Source organism: Podarcis gaigeae (assembly GCF_964106915.1).
Source record: "Podarcis gaigeae genome assembly, chromosome: 9".
Classification (NCBI taxonomy): domain Eukaryota; kingdom Metazoa; phylum Chordata; class Lepidosauria; order Squamata; family Lacertidae; genus Podarcis; species Podarcis gaigeae.
The window spans coordinates 33,237,087-33,258,096 of NC_139685.1; the positions used below are offsets into that span (position 1 = coordinate 33,237,087).

Below are 21,010 nucleotides of genomic sequence, written 5' to 3' on the forward strand. Positions count from 1 at the left end.
GTGATTTACTGACACCAATTGTTTTGTGATTGTGTGTTTTTACTTCTGCTGTGAGCCAGTGTGAACATTTCATTTCATAGAAAGGTGGAATATAAGGATGGAGAAAGGGAAGATTGAGAGAATTCAAATCAGCACCATATTCAAGGATGTGTTCCTACAGAGATGTATGCATTCCTCTCAAATCAAGCTGTTATTGAATGTTTCTTCTGGAGAAAAAAGGAGAATTGGAAGCTGCCTTTTACTGACTCCACTCGTCCATCTAGCTCAGTATTGCCCACTCTGGCTGGCAGTATCAAGCAAGAGTTTCTCCTAATCCTACTTGGAAACACATCAGGGATTGAATTTGGGACCACTGCATGCAAGATAGATGCTTTGTCACCAAGTTCCACTGCTTTCTCAAGACATTTAATATTAAATAAAAAAAAAAACAAGTCAAAATTTCAATTTATTGTTAAAAATATATTACTTTAAAAAACGAGCTCCTGGAATTATGCATGGGATATTATGTAAGGAATACTAGTCCTCCCCGCTTCCCTTTCAACAGTAGATCCGATTCTGAGAAAAGCAAGTGATCAGTTTGTGTATGGAGATGCCACCAAATTTCAGATAAGATGGAATGTAGTGGTAGATTGTCAGATCAACCCTGGAGAATGAGAAACCAAATTTACCACTTTAGGGCTAACACAAGAGACCTATACATAGTTTTGAGTGGAGGTACATCGATGTGAGTCAATTATATCATCCAATACAACAAGGGCAGAAGCTCTTGCTAATTCCATGCTCTGACTATAGTTCTGGAATTATTTATACACTTAACTTGGAAGTTTATCTGGAAATTCAGGAAATGAAATTCTCATCAAATTCATTTGTGCAGAACCACATTGTTCCATTCATCCCAATAGGTGTCCCAACTTGTGAATTGCCTTGGCTTCATTGTAAACAAAGATAATCCATTTAATTTTCATTTAGACACACCTGTGGCTTTAAGGCTTCTTGTACTTGGCCTGACCTTATCAAATGACCTACCTTCCTCCTTTCCAGTAACTTGAGGGTATTCATTGCCCGTAGGCATTGTCTCAGCTCTACACGGGGCTAAGCTGTGGCAGATCTGGCTTTCTTTCAGCATTTTAATAGTATCTATTGCAAAACCTTGCGTTTTTCTTTTATATAGCTAGAGGGCCTGTCAGGCTGATGAGTATTTGCTACATTTTAGGCTCTTAACTAGATTTCTCTTGCATGTTTTACCATTTACCTCTGCTGCTAACTTCTCTTAGGTTCATATAATGTGTCCCTTTAGGGGATCTCAAGTGCTCTATTTTAATGGCTTGAGTCCAATGAGCAGAACCCATGTGGATTTATAAATTATAGTACAACTATAAAATACCATAAATGGCTGAGCAGGACTAATCCTTTGTGGTCAGGTGGGAACACTTCTGCTCTTGTTCCTGCAGTAAGAGGTTATTGCTAGAGGGTGTTTTTTAAAAAAGGAAAGTCCACACTAAAAACACTTAAATAAGATATAAGAAGAAGAAGAGAGTTTGGATTTGATATCCCGCCTTTCACTCCCTTTAAGGAGTCTCAAAGCGGCTAACATTCTCCTTTCCCTTCCTCCCCCACAACAAACCCTCTGTGAGGTGAGTGGGGCTGAGAGACTTCAAAGAAGTGTGACTGGCCCAAGGTCACCCAGCAGCTGCATGTGGAGCGGAGACGCGAACCCGGTTCCCCAGATTACAAGTCTACCGCTCTTAACTACCACACCACACTAAATTTATATGGACATTTCAACAACTTTTAAACCCAGAGAATCAGAGTTGTAAGAACTCCCCTTCATGTTTAAATTAAGTGAAACGGGACTCTGGGCACTGAAGGTGCTGGAGATGATGGGAGATGATGGGTTTGGAATGCCTTCTAGTGACAACGTGTCAGCCAGTTGCTACTCCAGCTCTGCCTGCTCCTCCTCTCCCATTATTTCCCAACATTCCCCCCTCATTTGCCTCTGAGCTGTGACCTCCCGCAAACCACTGTTGTAAATCTTTACTGTCTTTGTCTTCCTCCTCCCTGGAAGGGTTAGGATGGGGAGGTGGTTTCCACCACTCCTCCTCTACCCAGCCCCTAACAGTCCTGTATATTGTGTAGCTTTTCTGGCTCTGTTCCAGATGCCCATGTTTTGCATGCGGGTGTCTGGTGTTGAGAACCTTATGTGCACCATTCTTCTGTGTAAACCTGACCTCCAGTTATGGAGAATTCCAGATTGCCCAGAGATCAACAGTACATGCATTTGGGCTGAACAGAATTGGGCTGATTTGTGCCTCGTCTTGATTGTGTTGAAACAGCTGCAAATTGCTACAGAGTGGATCGGGTTGTCCCCAATTGATCTGTAGTGATTTGTAGCTCCAAACAGTCTCTCAGAAAGCCAGAGAGACTGTCTCCAAAATGTTGCGATAATTAACTACAACACTGTATAAGATGAAAAGCAGTGTGGAGAGGAGAGGAGCTAAAGGAGGCATTGAATGATCTCACTCCACCCAACATTTTAAAATTGTGGTGTTTGCAGAGGTGAAGTCTTAAACGGCTTTTTAAACATTGTCTCTTAGCAAGTGTTTGGTGGAATTGGGTGACATTTGTTCAACTTCTCTTTGTTTTCTATCCTTTCCCAACCAATCCCAGTTTCATTCATGTTTTTATTTATTTTTAACAAAATGTTTGTATCTTAGCATTCACCCACCTCCGATTGTTGCTCTATCAAGCAGTATATAAATTTTATAAAATAAATGAAAACAAATACTTTAAAAGGGAAGGGGCTGCCTTAGCTATACTAGAATATAGCCTCTCACAATAATGCTTTGTTTGGGGCTTTAGAATTCTTTCAAAATACAGTATTTCTCTTCCATTTACCCCTTTTTTCTATTTTAACGTGTGGAAATTTGGAAGTTTATTTCCTAATTGAATTGTTGTCCCAATTCAATACAGTAGTACCTCAGGTAACAGACACTTCAGGTTACAGACGCTTCAGGTTACAGACTCTGCTAACCCAGAAATAGTACCTCGGGTTAAGAACTTTGCTTCAGGTTGAGAACAGAAATTGCACAGCAGCGGTGCAGCGGTGGCGGGAGGCCCCATTAGCTAAAGTGGTACCTCAGGTTAAGAACAGTTTCAGGTTAAGAACGGACCTCCGGAACAAATTAAGTTCTTAACACAAGGTACCACTGTATATATTCCAGGATTCATAAGTTCCAGTGTACTTCCCCGAAATCACTGGGTTGCTGAGAATGGCTTTGGCAAATTTTGCTCCATATGAGATCTAAATAATTTTAACTAAAGCAAACAAAGCAAAATAACCTCCATATGGTTGACCCTGAGCTCATTCAAGGAAGCAAGGAACACAAATGTGAGAAATAAATGATCTCTAGTGATGCACAACTCAGTTTATAATGAGCAAGTGAGTAGCAATGTAATGTGTATGACCTTTTTCTAGGGGGAACTATCTGCTGAATATTCTATATGAGAGCTCAAAAACAGCTGCTCTCCATGTTGTGTCAGCAATGCAAGAATAGCTCAATGTGTTTCAATGGTGAGGGAGTCCTTCCATTAGTACACATTGCACACTTCTGCTCCCTTTGTAAGTGTCTTCTCTGTGAGCCCTTTGATGATGGGGGTGATTTTGCTATCTTCCCCACTGCTGCCACTCTAAATGATGGAAATATTATTTGATGTCCTAGCACAATTCCAAGATTCATTTTCAAATTACATGTAGTGGTTACTTTCAACACCATCCTTGGTGGCTTCTGCATGGTGACAAAAATATATATAAAAGAGGAATTGTTATTAATCAAGTTGGATACCCGCAGCACTCTCCAACATTTCACCAATGAAAATATGGGATTAATAGGAACATAATCCAGACTAAAAAGGAAATGATCATCTGCACCTGATTACAAACAGCCAAAGCAAATGAGGCAAGCCAGAGATTACCATGCACATCAAATAGCCATTTTATACATACAAGATGTTCTGAAGGCACCCACAATTTGGTTCAATTTGGTTCTTTTGCAGGGAGATCCCTTATTTCCATTTAGTTCATTTTATATCTTCAGAGGATCCCAACTGGGTCATGGTACCAGCACTCCTGTGGGCAAATTAACGAGACCTTAGGAGTGCCTGATAGATGCCATGCTCTAAAATATTGCTCTGTCATGAACCAATGACCCATAGAACGCCATCTGTCTGCCTCCTACACACAGACCCATCTTTATCCATTAGAAACAGGGCTCAATCATTTCAAATCTGCATCAGTTCTTTCAAAATGGCAGCTTCTTTCTCATAATCCCTGGGTCAGGGGATGTGGTGGCAGCAGCAAGGTCTTTTTCTTTTCTTTCTTTCCCATATTACTTCCTCATCTTCCTTCACTTTCACAGAGCACTCTATCTTTTTTTTCTCCCATGATTCCCTCTTTGCAACCTCCCAGGGAAATAATCTTAAAAGTTATAATCAAACTTGCAAGGCTTAATTAGAAAGGAAAGTTGGATATACAAAGAGTGATCTGAATTATGCTCCCATAATCTGATTTCTTCTTACCTTATATAATATTTCTGCTTTGTTTTCTTCTGCAGTTTAATATTCTGGTATTGCTTGGGTCAGACTGACACTTAGGAGTAAACAAAGTGAAAATATAATTAGTCCTGAGAGGCAGTGAGGGCTGCTGCTGCTGCTGCTGCTGCTCTCTTCATGTACTCCCCCAAACCAGTAAGTTATTTAAAATAAAAACACAAAGGCTGGTGTGTGCGCTCTCTCTCTCTCTCTCTCTCTCTCTCTCTCTCTCTCTCTCACACACACACACACACAAACTTACTTTCTACTCTTTTTCATGTCCATGTACTTTCTCACAAAAAAGTAACATTCCATTTTAAAAAAACAATTTGGCATGCATAGAAGTACATGCTCCCACATACCATGGCTATCAGATCCTGTAACACTTTTAGCACTTACTGCAAGGAGAAATGGACTTTACACAACAACATTATACAAAGGGGAGGGGGGGACTTACCGTTGGGGATTTGTTTAGGAACAAGAAAATCCATGGATGATTCATAAGATCTCCTTGGCCTCATTTTTTTCCCTTGGCAATCTCTACTTTCTTTGTTTTCCTCTACCTATTTTTCCCAACAAAAAAGTATGAGAACAGAATGTTTCGAGAAAGCATCCTGCTCTTTACCTCTCTAACCCCTGAAGCTGAAGGAGAGAATAGAAAACAAAAAAGAAATGTAACGTTGTGCCATTGTTGTTTCCTATCATTTTGTCTACTTCAGTGTATGTGCCTAACAACACAATGCACAAAACTGAAAAGAAAAGAGAAAAGAAAAGAAAAGAAAAAGAAGCTTAATATTCCATTCAAGCACTTGCAGTGCATCTTGAAAGTACTCCAGAGCTAAAAAAGAAAAAGCATCAAGATTTCATCGTAAGAGGCTCCTTGTTTACAAAATTGCCAGGAACTTTCACGTTCCCAGACTTTATAGCTAAGAAGCACTCTTCATTGCTGTCATTTCTCTGGGTTGCTTCTTTGGGTCATGTTACAATGCACAGAACAATCACACCGCACAGTCCTGTACATTGTAACTCAGAAGTTCAAAACTCAGGGCCTTGGGCTTCAGTCTTAAAACACACTTACTAGAAGAGCAGAGAGTAAGCAAAACTCCTTCCAAGTAAACATGCCAATGATTGTGCTATTGGGTTTTTTAAAAGCATATCTATTCCACCTTTCCAAAACCTTAATGAGGTCTAAAAATAATAATACCTGCATTGCAATTCTGCTAGTCTTGCAAGACCTCGCTCCTTGCTTGTCTGCTCCCCTCCACCTGACCTGCGAAGACCTTGACCGTCTCCAGCTACAAAGGCTACTTCTGCTGTCCAGGATATCTAGAGACCATCGGGGTGGGCTATTGATTGGGGTTTATCCTGGGACAAGATTTACTTCGGGAAATGTAATATTTTTGCTGTTAATCTGGGTAATGTTCTTGTCAGACCTCATTATGAATATTCAGTGGATTGTTTAATTTCATTGTATCTTTGTTAATGTGAGATATTTTCATTGGTTCATTGTTTATATGACTACTTAAATTCTATTATATCTTGTAACTGTTACAGAATTGTGTAAAATGTTATGACATTGTGAGACCTCTTGGAACATGGTTTATTGTGGAAAGGTAGTATGTAAATTGATGGTGGTGAATATATATTGCAAAAAAGGAACAAATTCATTCCCAGCTCCCCCACCTGCTACCTCCCAAAGCTTACCAAAAAGTTCCTAGCAGTTCTCAAAACTGTTTGAATTTCATACTGAATTTTGAAATGCCCTGGCAACAGCAGAGGTGGGTGAGTGAGCACATAAACATTAGCTGTTACCTTCTTAAAGTTCAACAATGCTGAGGTGGTATGACATTTGTGAATAGGCAAGAATGATCCAGAGATTTTGGACTTCACTTTAGGAATTCGTTACTTGCTTTTTGCTGTAATGGTTTTTATCCTCCAATGCCTGAGTTGTAAAGATCCTGAACTTCTGCATGAAGGGCAATTGTGGTGTTTCCCCCCTACATCTCTGGTCAGAAGCTTCATGAAAATAAACCAAAATGCTATGATCACTTTGACACAGCCTTAAATGTAAATGGACATGCCTCATCTTACCTCTCCCCACCGCCGCCCGGCAAATGCAGCCATGATGCCAAACCCTCACTGCTTGTTTACTAAAAGAGCCTGCTAAATATAATTTCGTACCGTTATGCATTGATTGCCACATTCTATTTCTAGAAGATTGCTGTACTAACCATGCCACATATCACTGTTTCCATCAAGCACTTAGGGATTTAGAAACTGCAAACTCTAAAGAGGTAGAATGTAAACATTCACCATCGCTGTCATTATAAAACTCCCAGTGCTGTTCACACTTGATGAATCACTTTTTGCAGATAAATACCGGGCATGTTTGCTGCTAGCTATGATGATTAAAAGTGTTGCTTTCTTCAGTTATACTCCCTCTGCAGAAACAGCGACAACACCCCAAAACAAAACTAAATCTTTCAAATACTCTATTAAGCAAGAATGCAAACACATCTTATCTTTTCTTGGTGAGTTAATGAGGCACCACCATTTTGTTATGTCCACATAAGAGATTCATATCATCTGAATTGACGACAATACCATGGTCAGATTTTAGGCAAGACCTTCATTCTATTTGCAGCTTTTCTTTATTAAATCTGACCTTTGGAGGTCCAGGTCTATCAAGTACCAAACAAGGGATGCCAGGGCCCCATGAAAGCAATCTAGAGAGCCACCTTGTCAGATGCCATGCAGTCAGTACAGATGGGCAAACTCCCTTCAGCTCACCCTAAGCATCTTTGTTTCAAAAAAGATAAAGCTTTATGAGAAAATGCTTTCTTAAAAACCACAATCTTTAGAGTCTTTCATAAGAAAGCTAAAAGAAACCCCACAAATAGATAAGGAACCACTTCGCTCTTCTGCCAGTACACAAATCCCTTCACAGTCCTGAAAGGAAAGAGTAACTTGTGTGGGGATCATTTGTGAGAGCTAAGAAAGGCCCTTCACCTGTCTCCTGTCTTAAAGGGAAATAAAGCTTTGTGCATTGTGGGGCTTTTTTTTTTTTTTTTTCCAAAATTTTTATTAGGTTTTTTTAATAAAAGAGATACAAAATTAAAAAACAGCATTGTTTGTGTCTTTACAAAATTTCATAACATCTTTGGACTTCCTCACGTCATCTGCTCGCACTTACATTGTTCATAAAATTTTTCAAGCAAATTACCATCTTATTTGTAATCTTATAACCAATCATTACAATATAGTCTAATAATGCTCATCTAATTTAGTGATGGCCAATTGTTTATAATCAAGCATCCTTCTTAGCATTCCATCAAATTACAATAATTTTGTAAATAAATCTTAAATTTCTTCCAGTCTTCTTCAATCCTTTCTTCTCCCAGGTCTCGAATTCTGCCAGTCATTTCCGCCAGCTGCATATAGTCCATCAGCTGCATCTGCCATTCTTCCAGCGTGGGTAGATCTTGAGTTTTCCAGTTCTTTGCGATGAGTATCCTTGCTGCCGTTGTTGCATACATAAAGAAAGTTCTGTCCTTCTTTGACACCTTCTGGCCGACAATACCCAGAAGGAAGGCCTCTGGTTTCTTAGTGAAAGTATACTTAAATACCTTTTTCAGTTCATTATATATCATTTCCCAGAAGGCCTTCACTTTAGGGCAAGTCCACCAGAGGTGAAAGAACATTCCTTCATTCTCTTTACATTTCCAACATTTATTGTCAGACGAGTGGTATATTTTGGCAAGCTTAACTGGGGTCATGTACCATCTGTATATCATTTTCATTATATTTTCTTTCAGAGCATTACATGCAGTAAAGTTTAGCCCAGTGGTCCACAACCTTTCCCATTCCTCAAACATAATGTTATGCCCAATGTCCTGTGCCCACTTTATCATAGCCGATTTAACCATTTCGTCTTGTGTGTTCCATTTCAACAGCAAGTTATACATTCTTGAAAGTACCTTAGTCTTAGGTTCTAACAGTTCAGTTTCCAGCTTCGATTTCTCCACCTGGAACCCTAGCTTTTTGTCATTTTTAAAAACTTCTTTAATCTGAGCGTAATGTAACCAGTCTCGCACTTTATCCTTCATTTTTTCCATACTCTGCAATTTCCAGTTATTTCCATCTTTTTCTAATATTTCCCAATATTTTGGCCAATTGGCTTCCATATTGGGTCTTTTTCGGGCCTTAGCTTCCAGAGGTGAAAGCCACCTTGGGGTTTTATTTTCCAATAAGTCTTTATATTTTGTCCAGACATTAAACACTGCTTTTCTGACAATATGGTTCTTAAAGGCCTTATTGATCTTAACTTTGTCATACCATAAGTATGCATGCCAACCAAAATTATTATTAAACCCTTCCAGATCCAACACATCAGTGTCTTCGAGAAGTAGCCAGTCTTTTAGCCAGCAGAAAGCTGCGGCTTCGTAATACAACCTTAAGTCTGGCAGGGCAAAGCCCCCTCTTTCCTTTGCGTCAGTCAGTATCTTAAACTTAATTCTGGGCTTTTTGCCCTGCCAGACAAATTTAGAAATATCTCTCTGCCACTTCCGGAAGCATTCCGTCTTGTCTATAATCTGTAGTGTTTGAAACAAAAACAACATTTTTGGCAATACATTCATCTTAATAGCAGCAATTCGGCCTAACAAAGAAAGCTTCAATTTTGTCCAACTGTCCAAGTCTCTCTTAATTTCAGACCAGCATTTTTCATAATTTTCCTTAAATAGACTCAGATTTTTTGCTGTTATGTTCACCCCTAGGTACTTTACCTTTTTCACCAATGATAATTCTGTTTCTCTCTGAAACTGTTCTGATTCAATATCTGTCAAATTTTTCCCCAACACCTTAGTTTTCTGTTTGTTTAACTTAAATCCCGCCACCCGACCAAAATTGTCAATCAATTGTAAAACTCTTTTCGTACTAGATTCCGGCTCCTGCAGTGTCAAAACTAGGTCATCTGCAAAAGCTTTAAGTTTATATTGTTTCGCTCCGACCTGGATCCCTTGCACCAACCGGTCCCTTCTGATCAAGTTTAAGAGCACCTCCAGGACTGAGATAAATAACAAAGGGGAAATCGGGCAGCCTTGTCGTGTTCCTTTTTCAATTTTGAACTCTTCTGTTACCACATTATTAACAATCAATTTTGCTTTTTGTTCTGAATATATTGCGTCAATCCCATTTTCAAAACCCCTCCCCACTCCCATTTCTTTTAAATTTCCCTTCATAAATTTCCAAGAGATGTTGTCAAAGGCCTTCTCCGCGTCTATAAAAATTAGCACTGCTTTAGTGTTTATGTCAGTTTGCAAAAGTTCCAAGACATCAATAATGTTCCTTGTGTTAGCAAACATATGTCTGCCTGGGAGAAAGCCTGCTTGGTCTTTATGAATTACTTGACTTAAAACTCTTTTAAGTCTGTTTGCCAAAACATCAGCAAATATTTTGTAATCCACATTTAAAAGGGAGATGGGGCGGTAGTTCTTGAGCTGTGTCTTTTCAGTTTCTGATTTTGGTATCAATGTGATGAACGCTTCTTTCCACGATTCTGGCGCCTTCTTTCCCTCCATAATTTCATTGCTGACCTCCAGCAGTGTGTGCATTGTGGGGCTTTGTGCTGCTTCCTATCAGCAGCAAAACTATCTGCCCAGGGCATGGTTGTGGCCTCTGCTGCAAAGGAGGCCCCCAGCCAGTGCTTCTGGGAAGCACAGCCAGATGGGCAGGGTTATTCTTATTCTTCTTATTATTATTCTTTTTCTCTGGCAGAAACTGACACAGAGATGAATATGCACCATCCAGTGCAGGCTGGTTCATTAAGGTGAATGAGACACCACCCCACCAAACTTTGTTCTCAGCCAGCCCCACTTTCCTGCCTTCTTACTTAATAACAAATCCAGAGGGTTAAGATGCTTTTCAGTTTCTCCCTCCCCAGTCTCAGTGTTGCTTTTATATACATCAACAGAGAGGAAGATGGGGAGGGGAACATACACACCAGCTCCTAGGGGCCAAGGCAATTGGGGGGGACTCGTTCCTTGCAAGTCACATGCGTCATTTCAGGATGTCACATCAGGTCCCTTCAATCAACTTGAGAAGACAGAATCTTGGTGGGGGGGGCAACTAAGTTGTTTTACCTGTCATCTGTCAATCTGATACCAATAGGCACCAGTTTCCACGGACACCATCCTCATCTGCCAAAGCAACAACGTGGTGAGGACAGGTAGGAATGCAGCCTTTGAGTTTATGGAAAGTACTTCCCTTAGAAAAGAAGACTTTGTTTAGGTGATGCTTGAGATAAAATGTTAATACAGAATAATTAATTTCCTCTTTCACAAAGAATCTTAATAAAGTTTTAAAGACAAGCAATAAGAAGCAAAAGAGAATTTCCCAAAGAGAACATTTCATCTCTAGTGGCCTTTCAAAGGTTATTGGTAGCTTAGCTGTTCAAAATGCGCACAACTGCATAAATGGCAAAGTGAAATTGAGTCAGACAGGCAACAATAATATTTAGCAAATTATTGGTAATATGAACTGGTTTTATTTCACCTGCTTGAGAAAATGGGAATGTTTATGAAAACATCATTTGCAAATTAAAAAATCAAAGGGGGGAATTAGTGATGAAATAAGTGTTTGATAAACTGTCTTGAGGAAGGAAGCAATTTACAGCGTATTATGGGCAGCTTCCCATATGACATTTCTCTTTCCCAGAAACCCGCACCCCCTACCCCATCTACACTAATTACATACCTGTATTGTGGCAATGTGCATATTTCTTAGCCAAAGGGGAAATGTTGCATGTTGCATGCAAAGATGCAAAGGCTTGGGACTTGGAGATGGGACTTGGAAGTCACTCACATTCCTATTCCCTCTTGGATCTTTGTTTCTTGGGATTGTGACTTCTAAGCCCCATCTCCTGTCACACATCACCTTATTATCATTTACAGCTCCTCTCATGATGAGTTTGAAGACAAAGATCTGATTATGTGGGGGACTAAATCACACAGGGAGCCTCCAGCTGGACAAAAGATGCCCATTTGCCACATTTCAAAGCTTCACCCTCAAGGGACAGAGGGCTGTAGACTAGATGAAAGCTGGACAGGGCTTTCAGGCTTATATAGCCAAATGTTTTATTTGTTATTATATAAAAATGATGTTTTGTTGGGAAATATTTGTAAAAACCAATAAAAAAAGAAGAAAGAAAGAAAGAAAGAAAGAAAGAAAGAAAGAAAGAAAGAAAGAAAGAAAGAAAGAAAGAAAGAAAGCTGGGCAGGGCTTCTCCTTGCTTCAGCCCTGAGCATCTCATGTCATCGGTTTATTTTTATGCTGCTTCTCCACAAATTTGTGCCCAAAGTGGCTCACAACATATCAAATGAACAATAATAGGCCGGCTTTCTGAAGAAATTGCTGTTCTGCTGAGCAGAATAGAATTTGTTAAAATTTACTCTGTCCTTCAACCAAACATGGTTTCTAAAAGCTGCAAAAGGCAACAGGAATTAGAAACAATGAAAATGAAACAGAAAGGAGGAAGTAGTACCACTAAAAGAACACAACAGACTTCCCCCAGCACCCAGGAAATAACAGCAGTGGTACCTAGGAATGGGATTCCATAACCAGAGCACAACTGCAGGAAACACTCTTAACTCCTGTAAGCACCTTTCTAACTTCCAAAGAGATTGGGGACTCCAGTAAAACTATAGGCTGCGTTCTTATGTATGCTTATCTCTAAGTAAGCCACATATAGAAATCTATATTTAATTTACTTCCCAGTAAACATGTTTAGCCTTACACTACATATGTTGGCCATTTGTTTGGAATGTCAAGCTAATACACAATGTTCAAGGAAAACATTGTAAGTTTTAACCAGGTGGTGGAGGAGATATCTTTATAAGCGGACTTCAGTTCTTTTTGAGACATAGTTAGATTCCACTTGTGATAAAGGCACAGCTTGGATTTATGACCTACCATAAAATCATACTAGAGGCTAAATGGATATTCATTACCACCGGACACTCAGTAATTTATTATGGAATCTTGAAGGATGTTTGGATTTCCAGGCCATCCACGATCAACATCATACATACATGTTATTGTGATGCCACAAGCTCTTTCTGTATCTTGAAATAAAGAAGGATTCTGTGAAATTACAGACACTTGGTGGTAACCACAGACTACATTCTTAGGAACTTGATGGTGTTGTGACATCAGTGTTAAAGAGCAACAATGCCTTGGGGAGGGGGACTTTAAGAGCAGAGAAGCAGCAAGGGGGGGAGGGAAAGTTCTTAACTCTTACTTCAGGAGCTGCTTTTTTGCTTAAAATTGTTCTCCCACTGTTTTTTCCTTTCCATGAGATATCAGTTGCACATCTGCAGGGCAAACGAGGACCAGTACAGAAGCTGGTTTGTTCCTTAGGGAAATGCTTTATGACTGCCTTCTGTTAATTTCCTTTATTGCTAATTTAAAAGAGTAATGACAAAGTAGATGTTTCCCATTCTCTAGCTCAAACTATTCATTTCAATCAGTGGTTAAGAGGGATTTAATTTCAGATGTTTCATTAATCCATTCAGAGTAGAATGGTTTGATTTGATTTTTTTTTAATCTACAAGGATTACACTGTAACAATCCATGGGGAGAGAGTGAAAGCATGCACTGTTACACTGCAGAGCAGTCATGTGCAGTGTGTTAAAAGTGACCATTAAGTTCATGAAGCAAGGTAGGGTTTTCCCATGCAGCCAGTCAAGGAACATAACTACTGCTCTAATCTCATACATTGAGTGCTACTGTAGGACCTTATTCTCACTATGCTATACCTTAATGATGTATTTCTTTAAAAATACACAAAATGGATTTTAATCAGGATTATTGGGGAAGATCCCCTTACCATGTGCCTCCTTTTCTATGCCTGTACCAAACAGTGATGGGTTAAAAGCTAGTTTACAGGCTTGTCTCTCAATTGGTTTCTCTGCATTTAAAGCCCAGCAGTTTGAATGTGTGGACCAACTCCACTGAGAATCACAGTGCTTGATGTGATCTGTGATAATGCACAAAGTCTGTGATTGGATCCAGAGATAGTCATGCTTTGAACAGACTCACTGAAATTAATGGGACTTAAGCTAGTCATGACTAAATCCCATTGATTTCAGGGGTTTAACTCCATGTGTGACTAAATCTGGATCCAACGCTGTTTTCCTATGTGTGCATCAAACAAAAAACATGCATGTGTTAACTAGTGCTTACATAGCGGAACATATGAAAATAAACACTTCTCAAGTAGCTTTGCAATTGAAGGCTCTAATACTAAAACACTTGCCAGAGAGTAAGCTGCCTTGAACATAGAATTTACTTTTGTGTAAGCATACATTTGATTGCACCTTAGTGGTTATGCATGCTACCAAACGAAGTCTAGAAATCAGGTTCTACCCTATTCTAGTCTCAGCACACAGTTTGGGACTAGAGCCATACTGCTTTAAGCCTCTAATATGTACAGTGGGCTTTGTGCAAGTTGGACGTTCCTAATTCACTTCTATTGTGTGGAAAGGGTTCTCATATGCACTGAGCATCCCCCAGCATTGTAGCAACCACTCAGAGCTCAATGAACAGTACAATGGAGACCAGTATGTGCAGTGAAAACTTGTAGTTGTTGTTTAGTTGTTTAGTCGTTTAGTCGTGTCCGACTCTTTGTGACCCCATGGACCAGAGCACGCCTCCCGCAGTTATGAAAACTGCTGTGAATCAAATGATGATATTCAACTATGTTTTACACAGAGCAGACCCACTGAAATTCATACACTAAGTAAAACTTGGTTGAATACCACCCAAAGTGTCTTATTCGTTGTGTTGTTATCTTCTCTGACAGGATACACATCAACTTCTGGACAAATACAGTTGTGAAACATGACTTCTATAGCTGATCTCTAACATTATTATAATTCTACTCTAGTTAATTCAAGGAGTCTGGCTTCTCATCAAATCAGACACTTTCCAAAGAAATAAAAACAGGTATACACAAAGGGGAATATTCATCTGTCAGTATTTTGAAGAAACCCTTTGGTCATATGTCAACAAGTAGTTTAAGTTTCATCCTGTGCTCTCATATTTCAAAGCTTCCTCATCTTGTTGAACTATAAGAATATCCTTCAGCCATCTTAACTGTAATTGCAGGAAAGAGGAGCCAGTTAATTGATTGCCTTTAAACAATTAGTACATTCCTATATTTTTTTCATTCCTGTTAAAACTTACATTAATTATTGAAATATTAAAGATGGCATGTCATAATCAAATGTTAATTTTAGCACCTGCGGAGACTGACATTCTAAATGAAATTGAAGGGCAGGGAGAATTTGCTCAAAAATAATCTGATCACAACTACAGACATCAAATTTACAGTTCCATAATTTTAAGCTAAGATTTGGGACTAGTGTTTCTTTCTTGTTGATCCTACGGGAGAGAGGTTAAAAATAATAAAGCTTTCTTCATCTATGTTTGAAGTAAGAGGAAGAACAAGCAAATAGTAGGTCCTCTGCATGGAGAAGATGAAGAACTGCTATTGGTGACAGAAGGCAGAACTGCTCAACACCTACTTTGCCTCTGTCTTCACCCAAAAGGAAAACCGTGTCCAACCTAGTGATAACAGAATAAATGATGCAAAGAGGGAGCTGAAGCCCAAGATGGGAAAAGAGGAACACCTTGCTGATAAGTTGATTATCTTAGAGCAGGTATAGAGAACCTCCAGTTCCTTGCAAGCTGGGATTGGTTCCATTCAGGAGGCCCCAATGAGAGTTCCCAAGCAAAACCACTCCCTGCTGAATTCAAGTCCCATTGGAATCAGTTCCACTCAGAAGCTCTGATTAAAGACAGTGTAACTGAAGCAAGCATGAGGCATGCTGGCAAGTCACTTTTCCTTTGTATTGACTCTGCTGCACATTCTTCAATCAAGCAGAGGTTCTGTGACAGGAAAGTGCAGGAAAGTACATTTTATAATCATCTATCTGTTAGGACTTTCAGATATTTCACTGGCCACTTTTGGCAGCTACTGGGATCCGCGTGGAACCTACCTATATTTTCATGAGCAAAGTAACATGTCAGCCTGAAGGATATTTTGGGCTCCAGTAAGAGGTTTCTTCATTATCCATTTACAATTTCTCTCTGCACAATGTTGCACATTTGCTATAAAACTTTAAACTTGCAAATACATGAAAAACTGATGAGCTTTTCCCATCTTTTCTTTCCACCCTAGTTTGTGGCAATGTAAAAAGAAAAAAAACCCATTTAGGTCAACATATTGTATCTTAGATATTGTGCAATACTTTGAGCATTAAGACAGCAAAAAAATCAATATGGTTTATACTGCAAGAAATCAAAAAGGGGCAATATCTTTCCAAGAATAGAATTCTCTGATGGATAAATTTTCCTTGCAGCTGCCCATCTGTTTGTGTAAAAGCCCATTATTTTTAGTTGTTCAGAAATGATAAAAGCCACCTCTGTATTTTTCCGCTGGCTGTATGTCTTTCTCTTGTCCAAAGACTCAACTTACAGACTGGCATTGCTAGCTAACCATCCAGGGATTGTAGAGTAGGGGGTCTAATTTGAATGAACACCCTGAGATTCTAAATGACATAATGCTCTCACAGACATATACATTTAAAGTTTCACAGAACACTCTGTTGTATATCACTTCATAAAAAAATCAAATAACGGAGTGATAGATTTCTTCCTAATAATAATAATAATAATAGGAAAATTAGTTGAGTCTTGGCTAAGCAGCTAAATGATCTTTAAGTTGATAGAGCTGGAAGTTTTTCTTCTAGTGCCTAGGAGTCACTCTCTTTATGGGGATGTTGTCAAGTTGGAATGTTTCAGAGGAGGGAAATTGAGATGATCAAGGGTCTAGAAACCAAGCGTTATGAGAAATGGTGAATGAAGACAGGTGTGTTTAGCCTGGAAAAGAGGAGACTGAGAGGAGATACGATAGCCATCTTCAAATATCTCAAGGACTGTCACATGGAAGAGGGAAGAAGCTTGTTTTCTCCTGCTCTGGAGGGTAGAACTCGAACCAATGGTTACAAGAAAGGAGATTCCAACTAAACCAGGAATCTAAATCAGGAAGAACTTTCTAGTGGTAAGAGATGTTTGACAATGGAACAGTCCCCCTCAGGAGTTTGTGGACTCTCCTTCATTGGAGATTTTAAAGCAGAGTTTGGATGGCCATCTGTCATGGATGCTTTAGCTGAGATTCCTGCATTGCAGGGAGTTGGAAGGGAGTTTCTTCCAAATTTACAATTCTGTGATTCTATTGCAACCCCACATAGCTGGGGCTGTGTCTGATTATGAAAACTACAAGAGCACGGCTGATTGCATGAGGCCTTTCCATAGAATTAGCACCCTACTTCCCAGTGGTGTGCTGATTCTGTGAGAGAGACACATGGAATCTGTCCTACCCCCATAGTTATTCATACCTCCCAACTGTCCCGTTTTAAGCAGGATATCCTGGCTTCTTTTTGTATCCCAGAATGTCCCATTTTTTTAGTTCAGAGCTCTGGCACGAGTTCTTGTGACAGAGCACTGGACCAAAATGCACCTGCTCTGCTCATCAGCAGGGTTGCCCCAGAGTGCCTTCCATATTCTTCTGACTCACAGCAGAGCCCTAAGCATCATTAATAGATGGGTTTATGGGCTCTGGAAGGCTCTAGGGTTCTGGAGCTGGACAGTAGGCCAAGCCCTCTTCGCCCCCATAGGCTAGGTTTGAAATGTGGGCGTAACCTCACATCACAATGGCGCCATGTGACTTGTTTTCACCCATGTGCTGCATGGTGCTTTGAAGTCCCAATTATCAGTCAATTGTCAGGTGTTCAAAGCATTGCAGGGCTCCCTGCAAGGACTGACAACCAGCTGATCGTTGGTGCTTCCAGAGAGCCTTGTGCAGCACTTTGAAGCTTTGCAACCAGCTGAAAGTCAGGGTTTCAAAGCTTTCTTGATCCTGCTATGACTTTACCTTCCCTACACCTCAATATAGAATAAAGGATAAAGTTATTCCTACTCAGGGTGACTAAAGGCTACATAGGATGTCAGAGCTCCCCACAGCTGATATCATATATGATCCCAGGTGTAGGGTAAGTGGGTGTGGTGTGACAAGAATTGTGTCATAGACCAAATGAGAAGGCCTGCAAGTCAGATGTTCCCCACTCCTGTTGTAATCAAAGTTCACAGGGGAAGAGCAATGCTTTGCATACAGAGGGTCCCAAGGTCAATCCATGGGAATCTCTAAGAAGAGATGGATAATGACTCCTGTCTGAAATCCTATAAAGCTGCTACTGGTGGTCACCATAGCTGACACTTATCTAAGTGGTACAATGGTCTGACTATATGGCAACTTTCTGCTGTAAAAAAAGGCAAAGAATTATGTCACTCATGCAAGCAGGCTGTCACATAGGAAAAGATGGACTAATCTTGTAAACATTAAAAAGTGTGCACTATACATTTTATCAAAGACTTACTGCATTTCAAATGCTAATAATATCAGCAGAGAAAAGGGATTTTGCAGATTTTAAGTACTAAGTTAAAGCAAAGCAGCTGGTAGGCTTTTTGTTTTATTTTTGTTTAAAAAATACCCCAAGGCAATATATTAAGCTTTTAAGAATAGTGGGCTCTGTCTTGTCTTGGCATATAGAGGTAATTGGGCAAATATTTGTAGAGAAAAGGCATTAACAGTGTCAAAAATGATGACATTCTGAAATGCAGAAAAGGAAGCTGAGCTGCATAGCTCAGAACAGCGGCAAGCTCACTTAATATGTTGTGCTGATGGTGGTCACTTCCAATTACGCTGATGAGCTAAATAAAAGCTAAATTTAAACAAATACATTCATGGTGTGCCCTTTGCTGTGTGCTCTCATAGGCTGATGTGATTTACAACTTCAGTACTTATCTGAGAAAAGAATACATAGATCCTGTTGTACATTATGACCCTTGAGCTTTTGTTACACAATTAATTACTAGTTCATTGAAAACAATAAAGATAACACCATCCCCAGTTGTTTTTCATTTTTTATTTTGAAGTTTAAGTTAAGGCCTAGTGCAAACAGTAGATTGAGTGGTTTGTGGTTTTGACTCAGACTTTGTTTTATTGCATATAACAGTCAAAAGCTCATTACAGTAATGTAGAATTAACTCCTCATGGAAGACACTGTAGTAATTCCATTACATTTGAAAGTTGTGGTTCGAGGACCCGACCCCCGCAATGTGGAAAGAATACACAAGGACACGTGATATAAGGTTAATGGGCAAGGAAAGGCCACAACTTTATTGATTACAGCAGTGAAAAGGTATTGGCTTAGGCATTGGATTTCTCAAACAAGTGGGTTTATTCACCAGAAGGTGGAGCCTGTTGATGCTAATCCAACTATAGGCTCTCCCCTGATGTCATCGAGGGTCGTGCCATGGCCTCCCGCCAAGCAGGCATTGGACAGAATACACGACCGCCAGATTCCTTTAACGGAATACCCAAAAATTGAAGGCATAGGTGATGGCCACACCTAGCTCTTCGACACAGCATAACACATTATTCCAATGCCTAACCTACCCACCAATACCACAAAAGTTGTGACGATTGCTACGAGGTAGGCGAAAAACCAAAAAGCCTAATGCCAAATGGAAAAACTCCTACCAGGCCCCCTAGACAACCAGGGCGACCAACCTAAGGTCCATAGCAAGGCCAATGACCTAAGCCCTAACTCAAAGGGAGTGGAGGGTGGGTGACTCGCAGCGAGAAGACAAAGAATGAGGCCGGGGAGAGGCTGGTGCCGCAGCAAAAAGGCTGCTAAACACGCCGCCCCCCCTCAGGCACCTGGTTGGATGCATGTTGAGGGGCGTGGGCGCCAGCCAGGTGATGGAGGCAGGGGGCTAGGGGCAGAGCTCGGGCTCCCGCCCACAACCACTCCCCTCTCTTGCAGGGAGGAGAGTCCTTACTCCTCCCCCCCCCACAAAAAACCTTTCAATTATTTTTCTGGCAAGAGAACTGTGAACCTTCTTTCCCTGGGTGCGCTTTGCATACAAAGGGCTCATGTTCTGTTGACTTTCAGTGGCATGATATGCTTGCAGCACCACCTCATAGCACACATTGCACAACAAGAGTTTCCAGAACCTTTACTCTTGGGGCAAAGAGATGAGTTTTGCAGTTCATTAATAGTAGAAGGTGGTGCCTTGTGCAGCCTGTGGAATAGACTAGACTGGACTAGACTAGAAAAAAACCAAAACAGCTGGTTGCCATGAAACCCATCAAGCAAAGGCTTTGGCATGGCACTTAACTTTATTACTACTACAAGACGTCATCTGGTGTACAGAACATGTGTTTTAGGTCTTTAAAGGATATAGGTCTATGAATCTCTACACATGATATTCCTAGAAAAAAGGAGCAGAAGTTAGACAAAACCATTCTATATTTTTCAGTATGCTCTTTGCTCTTTTCTTCAGGGTATTGCCTGCATCACAAACTCATATTCCACCCCCACCCAACCTGCTAGGTTACAGAGTTTATGTTTCTGGTCTGAAGATGAAAGGATGGTGCAGGCCTATATCCATAATATTGTGGACATCCCATTCCCTAATCTGTCTCACTCCCCTTGTTTCATTCCTCCCCATCCACAGTCTATGCGTCTTTCCATTTTGGGTATTCTCTCCAGCCTAAACAGTTCTTGTATGACCATTTCCATTAAGGCAGGCACATAATGATCACCTAGCAGGTGCATCACCAGTGCCAGGGCTGGGCCCCTAAGGAACCTGGGCATTGGCAGGAAGCTAGACCCTCAGGCAGAGAATAAATGGAGTGTTGCTATGTCTCTTGTCAGCCCAGTGGGTTGGAGAAGATCCAGCTGATTACTATGGGGGTTAATGAGAAGTAAAGGTGCACAGAACAACACTGGTGAGGGGTGTGGTCTAGGCAGACAGAGAGGCCTTGGGCCTGAGGTTTCCCACCCTTGCTCTACCTCAAGAAGGCCCTCCATGAGAATCCATACTTTGTTAATCGTTGAAAAGTCTAATTTTAAAAGGTAAATAAAATCTATTTCTTTTTTAAACCCAGTCTGGGTTTAATCTTCTGCAGGGTACTCCCATTTGGACACAGACCTTCAGATATTCACTTCAGTGGGGAGCACTGTTCCAGCCCCACATAATGTGTGGGAAGCTGGTCTTCCTTTGAAATGAAGGGACAGTCCAAACATTCATCAGCATATGGTCATTGGAGCAACATGGTGTTGGGTTCTGCATCAGATTTAATTTCAGAATCTCCTCCAGGAAACAAGTGAGCACTATGGACTAAATAAGGCAGGAAAAAGCTAGTTGTGGAAGCTGGCCCATATGCAGCCATTTCAATACATTTTCTTCTACAGCTCTCGCTTTATGCTAGAAATGCTCTTTCCTAATATATACC

General features: G+C 40.4%; 1 long non-coding RNA gene across 3 annotated transcripts; it reads right to left on the reverse strand.

Moving 5' to 3' along the window:
- Positions 1-483: 483 nt before the first annotated feature.
- Positions 484-12,700, reverse strand: LOC310852040. Of its 3 annotated transcripts, none has more exons than XR_014567958.1 (6): positions 12,675-12,700; positions 10,728-10,851; positions 6,494-6,603; positions 5,045-5,150; positions 4,576-4,645; positions 484-643 (listed from the first exon to the last, which is right to left on the reverse strand). It is a non-coding gene; the product is annotated as an uncharacterized lncRNA (long non-coding RNA). The 3 variants fall into 3 exon arrangements; XR_014567959.1 differs by lacking the exon at positions 484-643 and adding an exon at positions 4,057-4,126; XR_014567957.1 differs by lacking the exon at positions 5,045-5,150.
- Between the last annotated feature and the right edge of the window lie 8,310 nt (positions 12,701-21,010).